Source organism: Pristiophorus japonicus, chromosome 18 (genome assembly GCF_044704955.1).
Source record: "Pristiophorus japonicus isolate sPriJap1 chromosome 18, sPriJap1.hap1, whole genome shotgun sequence".
Classification (NCBI taxonomy): domain Eukaryota; kingdom Metazoa; phylum Chordata; class Chondrichthyes; family Pristiophoridae; genus Pristiophorus; species Pristiophorus japonicus.
Window position 1 is genome coordinate 113,824,163 of NC_091994.1, and position 11,569 is coordinate 113,835,731.

At 49.0% G+C, this 11,569-nt stretch overlaps 1 non-coding gene across 1 annotated transcript; it reads left to right on the forward strand.

Moving 5' to 3' along the window:
- Positions 1 to 2,264: 2,264 nt before the first annotated feature.
- LOC139229560 (U1 spliceosomal RNA) lies at positions 2,265 to 2,428 on the forward strand. The gene has a single exon (XR_011587759.1). It is a non-coding gene; the product is annotated as a U1 spliceosomal RNA (small nuclear RNA).
- The last annotated feature ends 9,141 nt before the right edge of the window (positions 2,429 to 11,569 follow it).

The following is an 11,569-nucleotide window of genomic DNA, read 5'->3' on the forward strand; positions in this document are numbered from 1 at the left end:
GAGCGTACATCCGGGCCAGGATGTCCCTGGAGATGGAGCACGCGGTGTCCACCGGTACGCTCGCGGCCTTCCGCGAGAGGTGGGCGCCGGAGGGACTGGAGTGCATCATCACCCCCGGCAACCAAATTTTAATTTGATTTTATGTTTTAAAGTTTAATTTGTTTTAATTGCCGGGGTTTTTAGTGTCCCCTCCCCTTTTATAGGGGGCACTTGTAAAATATATGGTTTTAATGCCCCCCAAAAAAACACAAAAAAAACCTACAAAAATACAAAAAAAAATAAAAAAAATAAAAAAGTGCAATGGAAAATGTTTGGAGTGGCCCCCCAGATTGGGGGGTACTTGATTTAAATGTTTTATTTTGTCTCCTCTAAAAGAGTTGTAGATCCCGCATTGGACTCAACAGCCACCTGAGAACACTGATGTTAGTGTGGAAGGTCGTCATCCTCGACTCCGAGGGGCTGCCTAACAACAACAACAACTTGTATTTATATAGCGCCTTTAACGTAGTTAAATGTCCCAAGGCGCTTCACAGCAGTGTTATAAGTCAAAACAGATACATTTGACACCGAGCCGCATAAGGAGAAATAACGGCAGATGGTCAAAAGCTTGGTTAAAGAGGTGGGTTTTAAGGAGCGTCTTAAAGGAGGAAAGAGAGGTAGAGAGGCGGAAAGGTTTAGGGAGGGAGTTCCAGAGCTTGGGGCCCAGGCAACAGAAGACACGGCCACCGATGGTTGGGCGATTATAATCAGGGATGCTCAAGAGGGCAGAATTAGAGGATCGCAGACATCTTGGGGGGTTGGGAGGGGTTGAGGGGCTGGAGGAGATTACAGAGATAGGGAGGGGCGAGGGCCATGGAGGGATTTGTAAACATGGATGAGAATTTTGAAATCGAGGTATTGCCGGACCAGGAGCCAATGTAGGTCAGCGAGCACAGGGGGTGATTGGTGAGTGGGACTTGGTGCGAATTAGGACACAGGGCAGCGAGCACAGGGGGTGATGGGTGAGCGGGACTTGGTGTGAGTTAGGACAGGGGGCAGTGAGCACAGGGGGTGATGGGTGAGTGGGACTCGGTGCGAGTTAGGACACGGGGCAGCGAGCACAGGGGGTGATGGGTGAGCGGGACTCGGTGCGAGTTAGGACACGGGTCAGTGAGCACAGGGGGTGATGGGTGAGTGGGACTCGGTGCGAGTTAGGACACGGGGCAGCGAGCACAGGGGGTGATGGGTGAGTGGGACTTGGTGCGAGTTAGGACACGGGGCAGCGAGCACAGGGGGTGATGGGTGAGTGGGACTGGGTGTGAGTTAGGACACGGGGCAGCGAGCACAGGGGGTGATGGGTGATCGTGACTTGGTGTGAGTTAGGACATGGGCAGCTGAGTTTTGGATGACCTCAAGTTTACGCAGTGTAGGATGTGGGTGGCCAGCCAGGAGTGCGTTGGTGTAGTCAAGTCTAGAGGTAACAAAGGCATGCATGAGTGAGGGTTTCAGCAGCAGAAGAGCTGAGGCAGGGGCGGAGGCAAGCAATGTTATGGAGGCGGGAATAGGCGGTTTTAGTTATGCCACAGATACGTGACCTAAAGCTAATTTCAGGGACAAATAGGAAGAAGAGAATTAGTTATTGAATCCTAATGCCCGCACATACACAGTAACTCTGTGAAGTCACTTTCTTGTGTGAAGCATGTGCTTCATGAAAACACTACTGAATGGCCTAGCTGTCATTTTAAGGTCATGTACCCTCGATCTCGTCTCCCCCCATGAGAGGAAATCGTTTCTCTCTAATCTAAAGTTCTTTAATCATTTTAAACAGCTCAAGGGAATACCAGCCTCATCTATGTTCTCACAATGTGACCCTTTTACTCCTGGCATAATAGCATAATGCTGGGCTGCAGAGGTACTGACTGGACTTGAGGGACTGGACAGGAAGCATTGACTTGCCTCACAGGCAGAGGCTTCCATTTCGTTATTGAAGCATTTGTCCCCGCCCACACAGTGAGCTCAGTTTCAGGACTGCTGCGTTCCGTGCCACGATTGGTGGCGCTGTTTCCTTTTATGGATGAGATGCAAATAATACAGCGACAAGAAATACAGTGGAATCCTCAAAACTGTCATATTTAATCAAATGAAGGAAAAGAAAGCCATCAGTCTTACATTTCACTCTATGCTTTTACGAGGAAAAGATAAATTAAGCTCATGAAATTGTAACTTGCCGTGACGTTAAGGAGTAAGGATTGGGATTGGATAGCGATTTCGAGCCACTTTAAGGCATACTTACCTGGCAGGGGAGTAACCATGATCAAGAAGGTGGTTCTCGCAGGACGAGGCTAGCCCATTGCACTTCGGGTGTGCTGACGCCTGCGATGTCCCCAAATGCGGGATACTCGACTGCAAAATTTGTGGTAGTGGGGGACTGCGTTCGCGCTCTCCCCTGGCTTTACAATCAAAATCAGAATTTCAAATGCATGCCTCTGCAAGCTAAATGTTTTTATTACCAATCTCACGTTCACTTTAATTTTTTTCCTCTACTTTATTTCCAACAGAGAGAGGTACAAAAACGGCCTTCTTTAAAAGCACTCAACACCATCCTACATACACCTTTTTCTTCCATAGTTCTCCGGAGTCCACAATCACTTTTTCCCACACTAATATCACCTCCATGCTCACTCATCACACCAATGCGGCATTACCCGCACCACCTTTAAAACAACTCACCAGTCAGTCGATACCAACGCTCACATTTATATTCATCTCTACAACTACCAAATTCCACATTTTACACACAAAATCAACAATTATTCACACTTGCAACTCACACCACATCCAACAACATTTTCAAAGCAGCATGCCATAAGTACCTTAATGGCTGTAAACCATTTTGCGGTGCTATATAAATGCACTTCTTTCTTTTTGACAACATTTTCAATCTTATTAACTACTGATACAACGACACAGTATCAAACGAGGCCATTCAGCCCATCATGCCTCTGACAGCTCTTTTAAAGGGCTATTCAATTAATCCTACTCCTCTCTTTCCCCAAAGCCCGGACATTATTTTTCATCAAGTATTATCCAAATTAACTTTTCAACATTACTGTTCAATTTGCTTCCATCACCTTTTCAGACAGCTCACAACAATTTGTTGCATGACGTTTTTTTACATTACGTGGCTTCATAGAATTATAGAAAATAGGTGCAGGAGTAGGCCATTCGGCCCTTCGAGCCTGCACCACCATTCAATCAGATCATGGCTGATCATTCCTTCAGTATCCCTTTCCTGCTTTCTCTCCATACCCCTTGATCCCTTTAGCCGTAAGGGCCACATCTAACTCCCTCTTGAATATATCCAATGAACTGGCCCCAACAACTCTCTGCGATAGGGAATTCCACAGGTTAACAACTCTCTGAGTGAAGAAGTTTCTCCTCATCTCAGTCCTAAATGGCTTACCTCTTATCCTTAGATTATGTCCCCTGATTCTGGACTTTCCCAACATCAGGAACATTCTTCCTACATCTAACCTGTCCAGTCCCGTCAGAATTTTATATGTTTCTATGATTCTATTAGATCCCCACTCATCCTTCTAAACTCCAGTGAATACAGGTCCAGTCGATCCAGTTTCTCATCATATGTCAGTCCTGCCATCCTGGAAATCAGTCTGGTGAACCTTCGCTGCACTCCCTCAATAGCAAGTACATTCTTCCTCAGATTAGGAAACCAAAACTGAACATAATATTCCAGATGAGGCCTGTACAACTGCAGTAAGACCTCCCTGCCCCTGTACTCAAATCCCCTCGAAATGAAGGCCAACATATCATTTGCCTTCTTCACCGCCTGCTGTACCTACATGCCAACTTTCAATGACTGATGTACCATGACACCCAGGTCTCGTTGCACCTCCCCTTTTCCTAATCTGCCACCATTCAGATATTCTGCCTTTGTGTTTTTGCTACCAAAGTGGATAACCTCACATTTATCCACATTATACAGCATCTGCCATGCATTTGCCCACTCACCTAACCTGTCCAAGTCACCCTGCAGCCTCTTAGCGTCCTCCTCACAGCTCACACCGCCACCCAGCTGAGTGTCATCTGCAAACTTGGAGATATTACACTCAATTCCCTCATCCAAATCATTAATGTATGTTGTAAAGAGCTGGGGTCCCAGCACTGAGCCCTGCGGCACCCCACTAGTCACTGCCTGCCATTCTGAAAATGACCCGTTTATCCCGACTCTCTGCTTCCTGTCTGCCAACCAGTTCTCTATCTATGTCAGTATATTACCTCCAATACCATGTGCTTTAATCTTGCACACCAATATCTTGTATGGGACCTTGTCAAAAGCCTTTTGAAAGTCCAAATACACCACATCCACTGGTTCTCCCTTGTCCACTCTACCAATTACATCCTTAAAAAATTCTAGACGATTTGTCAAGCAGGATTTCCCTTTCATAAATCCATGCTGACTTGGACCGATCCTGTCACTGCTTTCCAAATGTGCTGCTATTTCATCTTTAATAATTGATTCCAACATTTTCCCCACTACTGATGTCAGGCTAACCGGTCTATAATTACCCGTTTTCTCTCTCCCTCCTTTCTTAAAAAGTGGTGTTACATTATCTACCCTCCAGTCCATAGGAACCGATCCAGAGTTGATAGACTGTTGGAAAATGATCACCAATGCATCCACTATTTCTAGGGCTACTTCCTTAAGTACTCTGGGATGCAGACTATCAGGCCCTGGGGATTTATCGGCCTTCAATCCCATCAATTTCCCTAACACAATTTCCTGCCTAATAAGGATTTCCTTCAGTTCCTCCTTCTCACTAGACCCTCAGTCCCTTAGTATTTCCGGAAGGTTATCCGTGTCTTCCTTCGTGAAGACAGAACCAAAGTATTTGTTTAACTGGTCCGCCATTTCTTTGTTCTCCATTATAAATTCACCTGAATCTGCCTACAAGGGACCTACGTTTGTTTTCACTAATCTTTCTCTCTTCACATATCTGTAGAAGCTTTTGCAGTCAGTGTTTATGTTCCCAGCAAGCTTCCTCTCGTACTCTATTTTCCCCTCCTAATTAAACCTTTGTCCTCCTCTGCTGTATTATAAAATTCTCCCAGTCCTCAGGTTTGCTGCTTTTTCTGGCCAATTTAGATGCCTCTTCCTTGACTTTAACACTATCCTTAATTTCCCTTGTTAGCCACGGTTGAGCTACCTTCCCAGTTTTATTTTTACTCCAGACAGGGATGTACAATTGTTGAAGTTCATCCATGTGATCTTTAATTGTTTGCCATTGCCAATCCACCGTCAACCCTTTAAGTATCATTCGCCAGTCTATTCTAGCCAATTCACGTCTCATACCATCGAAGTTACCTTTCCTTAAGTTCAGGACCCTAGTCTCTGAATTAACTGTGTCACTCTCCATCTTAATAAAAAATTCCACCATGTTATGGTCACTCTTCCCCAAGGAGCCTCGCACAACAAGATTGTTAATTAGTCCTTTCTCATTACACATCACCTAGTCCAGGATGGCCAGCTCTCTAGTTGGTTCCTCGACATATTTTTTTAAATTTCAAAATATACTTGATTCATATAAAAATTTGTACAGTACATTCAAAAGCAGTTCAGTACATTTAGCTGCGGTCAGCAATCCCATACACTACATTTGGGTGCTGACGGCAGTTCCGTTCGATACATTCCCTTGTTTTTCAGTTCAAGTACAATTCGATACAATACGGGATACATTGTAGTACATTCAACAAATTACATTACACGTGTCACTATACAGTACACATATTGGTCTAGGAAACCATCCCTAATACACTCCAGGAAATCCTCCTCCACCACATTGTTACCAGTTTGGTTAGCCCAATCTATATGTGGATTAAAGTGGCCCATGATAACTGCTGTACCTTTATTGCACGCATCCCTAATTTCTTGTTTGATGCTGTCCTCAACCTCACTACTACTGTTTGGTGGTCTGTGCACAACTCCCACTAGCATTTTCTGCCCTTTGGTTTTCCGTAGCTCCACCCATACAGATTCCACATCATCCAAGCTAATATCCTTCCTTACTATTGCATTAATTTCCTCTTTAACCAGCAACGCCACCCCGCCTCCTTTTCCTTTCTGGGTCTATCCTTCCTGAATGTTAAATACCCCTGGATGTTGAGTTCCCAGCCTTGGTCACCCTGGAGCCATGTCTCCGTGATGCTAATTATATCATATTCGTTAATTGCTGCCTGTGCAGTTAATTCTTCCACCTTATTACGAGTTTCTCTGCCCTCCACTTACTTTTCTTCTTTCTATCTTTTGCTTCTGCCCCCATTCTACTTCCCTGCATAGGTTCCCATCCCCCTGCCATATAAGTTTAACCCCTCCCCAACAGCACTAGCAAACACTACCCCTAGGACATTGGTTCCGGTCCTGCCCAGGTGCAGACCGTCCTGTTTGTACTGGTCCCACCTCCCCCAGAACCGGTTCCAATGTCCCAGGAATTTGAATCCCTCCCTTCTGCACCACTCCTCAAGCCACATATTCATCTGAGCTATCCTGCGATTCCTACTCTGACTAGTACGTGGCACTGGTAGCAATCGTGAGATTACTACTTTTGAGGTCCTACTTTTTAATTTAGCTCCTAGCTCCCTAAATTCGTCTTGTAGGACCTCATCCCATTTTTTACCTATATCGTTGGTACCTATATGCACCATGACAACTGGCTATTTACCCTCCCTTTTCACCCGCTCAGAGACATCCTTGACCCTGGCACCAGGGAGGCAACATACCATCCTGGAGTCTCGGTTGCAGCCGCAGAAACGTCTATCTATTCCCCTTACAATTGAATCCCCTATCACTATCGCTCTCCCACTCTTTTTCCTGCCCTCCTGTGCAGCAGAGCCACCCACGGTGCCATGAACTTTGCTGCTGCTGCTCTCCTCTGATGAGTCATCCCCCTCAACAGTACCCAAAGCGGTGTATCTGTTTTGCAGGGGGATGACCGCAGGGGACCTCTGCACTACCTTCCTTGCACTGCTCTTCCTGTTGGTCACCCATTCCCTATCTGGCTGTGTGCCCTTTACCTGCGGTGTGGCCAACTCACTAAACGTGCTATTCACGTCATTCTCAACATCGCGGATGCTCCAGAGTAAATCCACCTGCAGCTCCAGTGCCGCAATGCGATCTGTCAGGAGCTGCAGCCAGATACACTTCCCGCACATGTAGTCGTCAGGAACACTGGAAGTGTCCCTGACTTCCCACATAGCACAGGAGGAGCATAACATGTGCCCGAGCTCTCTTGCCATGGAGATTAATTTAATTCAGGCTGCCGATGGGGGTGGGGACATCCTTCTGTTGCCTCTGGTTCTTTGGCAAATTTTCTTCAATCTCTGTCCCCTTGTTTGATGACCTTTCTGACACTGGAAAAAGTTTCTCCTTATTTACTTATCAATTTGTAATTTATATAGCGCCTTTAATGTAGAAAAACATTCCAAGGCACTTCACAGGAGCGTTATCAAACAGAATTTGACACCGAGCCACATAAGGAGATAGTCGGACAGATGACCTGAAGTTTGGTCAAAGAGGTAGGTTTTAAGGAGCGTCTTAAAGGAGGCGAGGTTTGGGGAGGGAATTCCAGAGTTTAGGGCCGAGGCAGCTGAAAGCACGCCCGCTAATCGGGGATATGCAAAAAATTGGAAACCCACTTGAAAAAAAGCAGGTAGGGTGAGATGAGCTGTCACAGGTGTTAGTCCTGGGAAATGCCTTGGGAAGTTTTACTGCGTTAAAGGCGCTTTATAAATACAAGTTTTTGTTGTTGCTGTTGTGACGAAGGCCAGAAGCTCACGATGTCCCTATTGGTCGGTCTTCCGATGTGCAAAACTTGAACATTGCTTTTTCAAACACATCAGATTCTGAATTATTTTTCACATGAAGATTTGACAAACATTTACTTAACATGCAATAAATATACATCGGGGCGACAACCCAACGTGTGCCGGACCTGCGGGAAGGCAGGCCATGTGGCGGCAAGCTGCAAAACAGTCATTTGCCGCAACTGCAAGAAGGAAGGACACCAGACAAAGGACTGTAAAGAGACCAAGTGCTGCAACCTCTGTGGTCAGGCTGGACAAGGCCTGCCCCAAGCGTAATTTCAGCTCTGCGCAGGCGGCAAAGAACATGGTGACATGTGAGGAGGATCGCAACGCCCCAGAGGAGACTGACACCTCCCTCCTCTCCAACACACCGTGCGAAGAAACCACCGCCCTAGTCGACACTGAGCGAGAGGAGGAAGGGCAGTCTGCCACGGAGAGCCGGCAGACACTAGCACCCAGCAGTGAAATTCCCCCCCGGCCCCGAGACACCGAGTCCATGGAAGAGGAGGGGGCAGAAGCAGAAGAGGAACAGGAATGGCAGCTCGTCAAGAAGAAGAAGGCCCACAAGCCTAAGGCAAAGGGGCCTCCTGCCGTATCGAAAGGCAAAAGACGGCTCGAGTCCACGACGGACAGCAGTGGCTGCAGTTCTTCCGATGATGAAGGGCGAGGCAAAAGCCCCCACCACCACCAGCAGAAGAAGAGGCAACATGCCAATGTGACCAGCGCAGCCCAGCTCCGGAACACTGTGAGCGACGACACCACAGGGGACGCACACAAGGAACAACCAACACCAGGCGAGGGCAGCCCAGTTGACATGGAGGACCCCCCCTCCACACTGCTGGAGACCCCCGGTCGAAGCTTCCCCAAGGCAGAGGACAACCCATGTCTCAGCCAAGGTGCAGTAGAAGAGTTTAAAGCTAACCGATGTATATAGGAACAGGCCACAGGGCCAAAGGATTGCGTGTTTGTAATGTAATGTTTGGATTGTAACCACCAATTTAAAAATGGGTTTAAAGATTGCATCCATTAACGTGCGTAGCATTAAGCCGACTACGCGATGTGTTTCCACCTTGGGGTACCTCGCCAAGGTCAAAGCGGACCTGCTGTTCTTACAGGAGTGCAGCCTGCCGCACTCCAGCAGTTACCGGCAGTGGTCACGATGGTGGACCCATGGACCATCCATATGGTCAGGAGGCAACGATTGCTGTTCCTCCGGCCTGGTCATTCTGCTGCGGGGAGGCCACTTCACCATCACCGAAGTTAAGGAGGTGGTGGGCGGCCGCCTCCTCGTAGCAGATGTAATGTATAAAAATGTTCCTCTAAGGCTAATTAACATTAATGCCTCGCCTCTCAGAAGCGAGAGGCTGGCCCTGTTCCAGCAGCTCCCACGGCTGCTGGCAACGTCCAGGCCGGTCATTCTGGGCGGTGACTTCAACTGCATCATCGATGCGACTGGACGATCCAGCAGAGCCGACAGCAAACTGGACGCCACGTCCAGACTCCTGATGGACGCGGTAAAAGACGCCAAGCTGTGCGACGTCTTCAGCAACCCTGCAGACGGAGCACCGCGCAGATACACCTGGTCGAGACCAGACGGGTCCGTCCGTTCCAGAATAGACTTCCTGTTTGTGTCCCACACGCTCATGGTCAGATCCACCGACGTCACGCCGGTGTTCTTCTCTGACCACTGCCTCCTACTGGCCGACTGTCGCCCACAGGAAAACCAGAAAGTTGGCAGAGGGATATGGAAGCTGAACGTGAAACTGTTGACTCCGGAAAACATTGAGGAACTCAAGAGGGATTACAAAGGTTGGAGAACCGTAAAGCCCCTCTGCGATTCCCCGATGCACTGGTGGGAAACAATCAAGATGAACATCAAGAGGTTCTTCATCCTCAAAGGTGTTCAGGAGGCGAGAGGGAGACAGAGGGAATTGTCCCAACTCCAGACGAATATGCAAAACCTGCTCCTGCTGCAGTCGATGGGGGTCGATGTCGCGGAGGAACTCGAAGAGGTGAAGGGCCAGCAAGCCTCGCTCTTTGCCTCAGAGTCCTCCAAGATCATCTTCCGCTCCAGAGTCCGCTCCGTCGAGCAGGATGAGACGTGTTCGCGTTTCTTCTTCCAAAAAGGTACACGGAGGGAGCTCTGTGATCACCAGCCTAAAGGAAGAAGACGGTTCTGTGACGTCTTCACAGCCTGACATGCAGAGGATCAGCAAATCCTTCTATGCCGGGCTGTACGATGTCAAACCCACAGGCCGCGCGGCCTCCCAGTCTTTCCTGTCGTCTATTTCGGAGGTCCTAGACGACGGCAAGCGGGAGAGTCTGGACCACCCGCTAACTCTGGACGAGCTGACAAAGGCCGTCCGGTCCTTCGAGACGAATAAAACCCCCGGAAGCGACGGCTTACCGGTCGAGTTGTATTCGCTCTGTGGGACTGGATAGGCCCGGACCTGCTGGAAGTGTACGGAGGTATGCTTCTGGCTGGCAGTATGTCAGAATCGATGAGGAAAGGCATCATCACCCTCATCTACAAGCAGAAGGGGGAGAGGGAGGAAATCAAAAACTGGCGGCCCATTTCGCTGCTCAATGTGGACTACAAGATCCTGTCAAAGGTCATCGCCAACAGGGTCAAGTCTGCTCTGGAGCTGGTGATCCACCCGGACCAGACCTGCGCTGTCCCCGGCAGGAAGATCTCTGATAGCCTGGCGCTACTCAGGGATACGATCGCCTACGTGCGGGACAGGAGGGTGGACACCTGTTTAATCAGCTTAGACCAGGAGAAGGCCATTGACAGGATATCGCACACATACCTGATGGACGTGCTCTCCAAGATGGGGTTTGGGGAGGGTATCCGCAATTGGATCCGACTGCTCTACACAGACATCAGTCGTGCAGTTCTAATCACCAGGTGGGAAACTGAAAGCTTTCCGATCAGATCTGGAGTCAGGCAAGGCTGTCCCCTCTCCTCTGTCTTGTTTGTGTGTTGTATCGAGCCCTTTGCCGAGTCCATCAGGAAGGATGCGGGCATTAGAGGGGTGACGATCCCAGGCAGCGGAGGCGCTCAGGTCAAGACCTCCCTGTACATGGACGACGTGGCCATCTTTTGCTCGGATCCGCAGTCGGTCCGCAGATTGCTCACAATCTGCGACCAGTTTGAACTGGCCTCGGGAGCAAAGGTCAATCGCAGCAAGAGCGAGGCCATGTTCTTTGGCAACTGGGCCGACCGATCCTTTATTCCCTTCACCGTGAAGCCAGATTTCCTGAAGGTGTTGGGAATATGGTTCGGAGCGGACGGGACGTGCGCCAAAAACTGGGAGGAGCGTATCGCCAAAGTGAAGCAAAAACTGGGATGCTGGAAGCTGCGCTTCCTCTCCATGGCAGGAAAGAACCTGGTCATCAGGAGTGAGGTGCTCTCGGGGTTGCTGCACGTGGCACAGGTCTGGCCCATCCCTCGCTCCTGTGCCGTGGCAGTCACCCGGGCCGTCTTCCACTTTGTCTGGAGGTCCAAAATGGACCGTGTCCGCAGAGACACAATGTACAAATCTCTGGACAGTGGAGGAAAGGATGTTCCGAACGTGGCCCTCATCCTGATGGCCACCTTTGTGTGCGGCTGCATCAAGCTGTGCACCGACTCCCGGTACGCAAACACCAAGTGTCACTACGTGCTGAGGTTCTACCTGTCCCCGCTGTTGCGAAGGATGGGCCTGGCCAT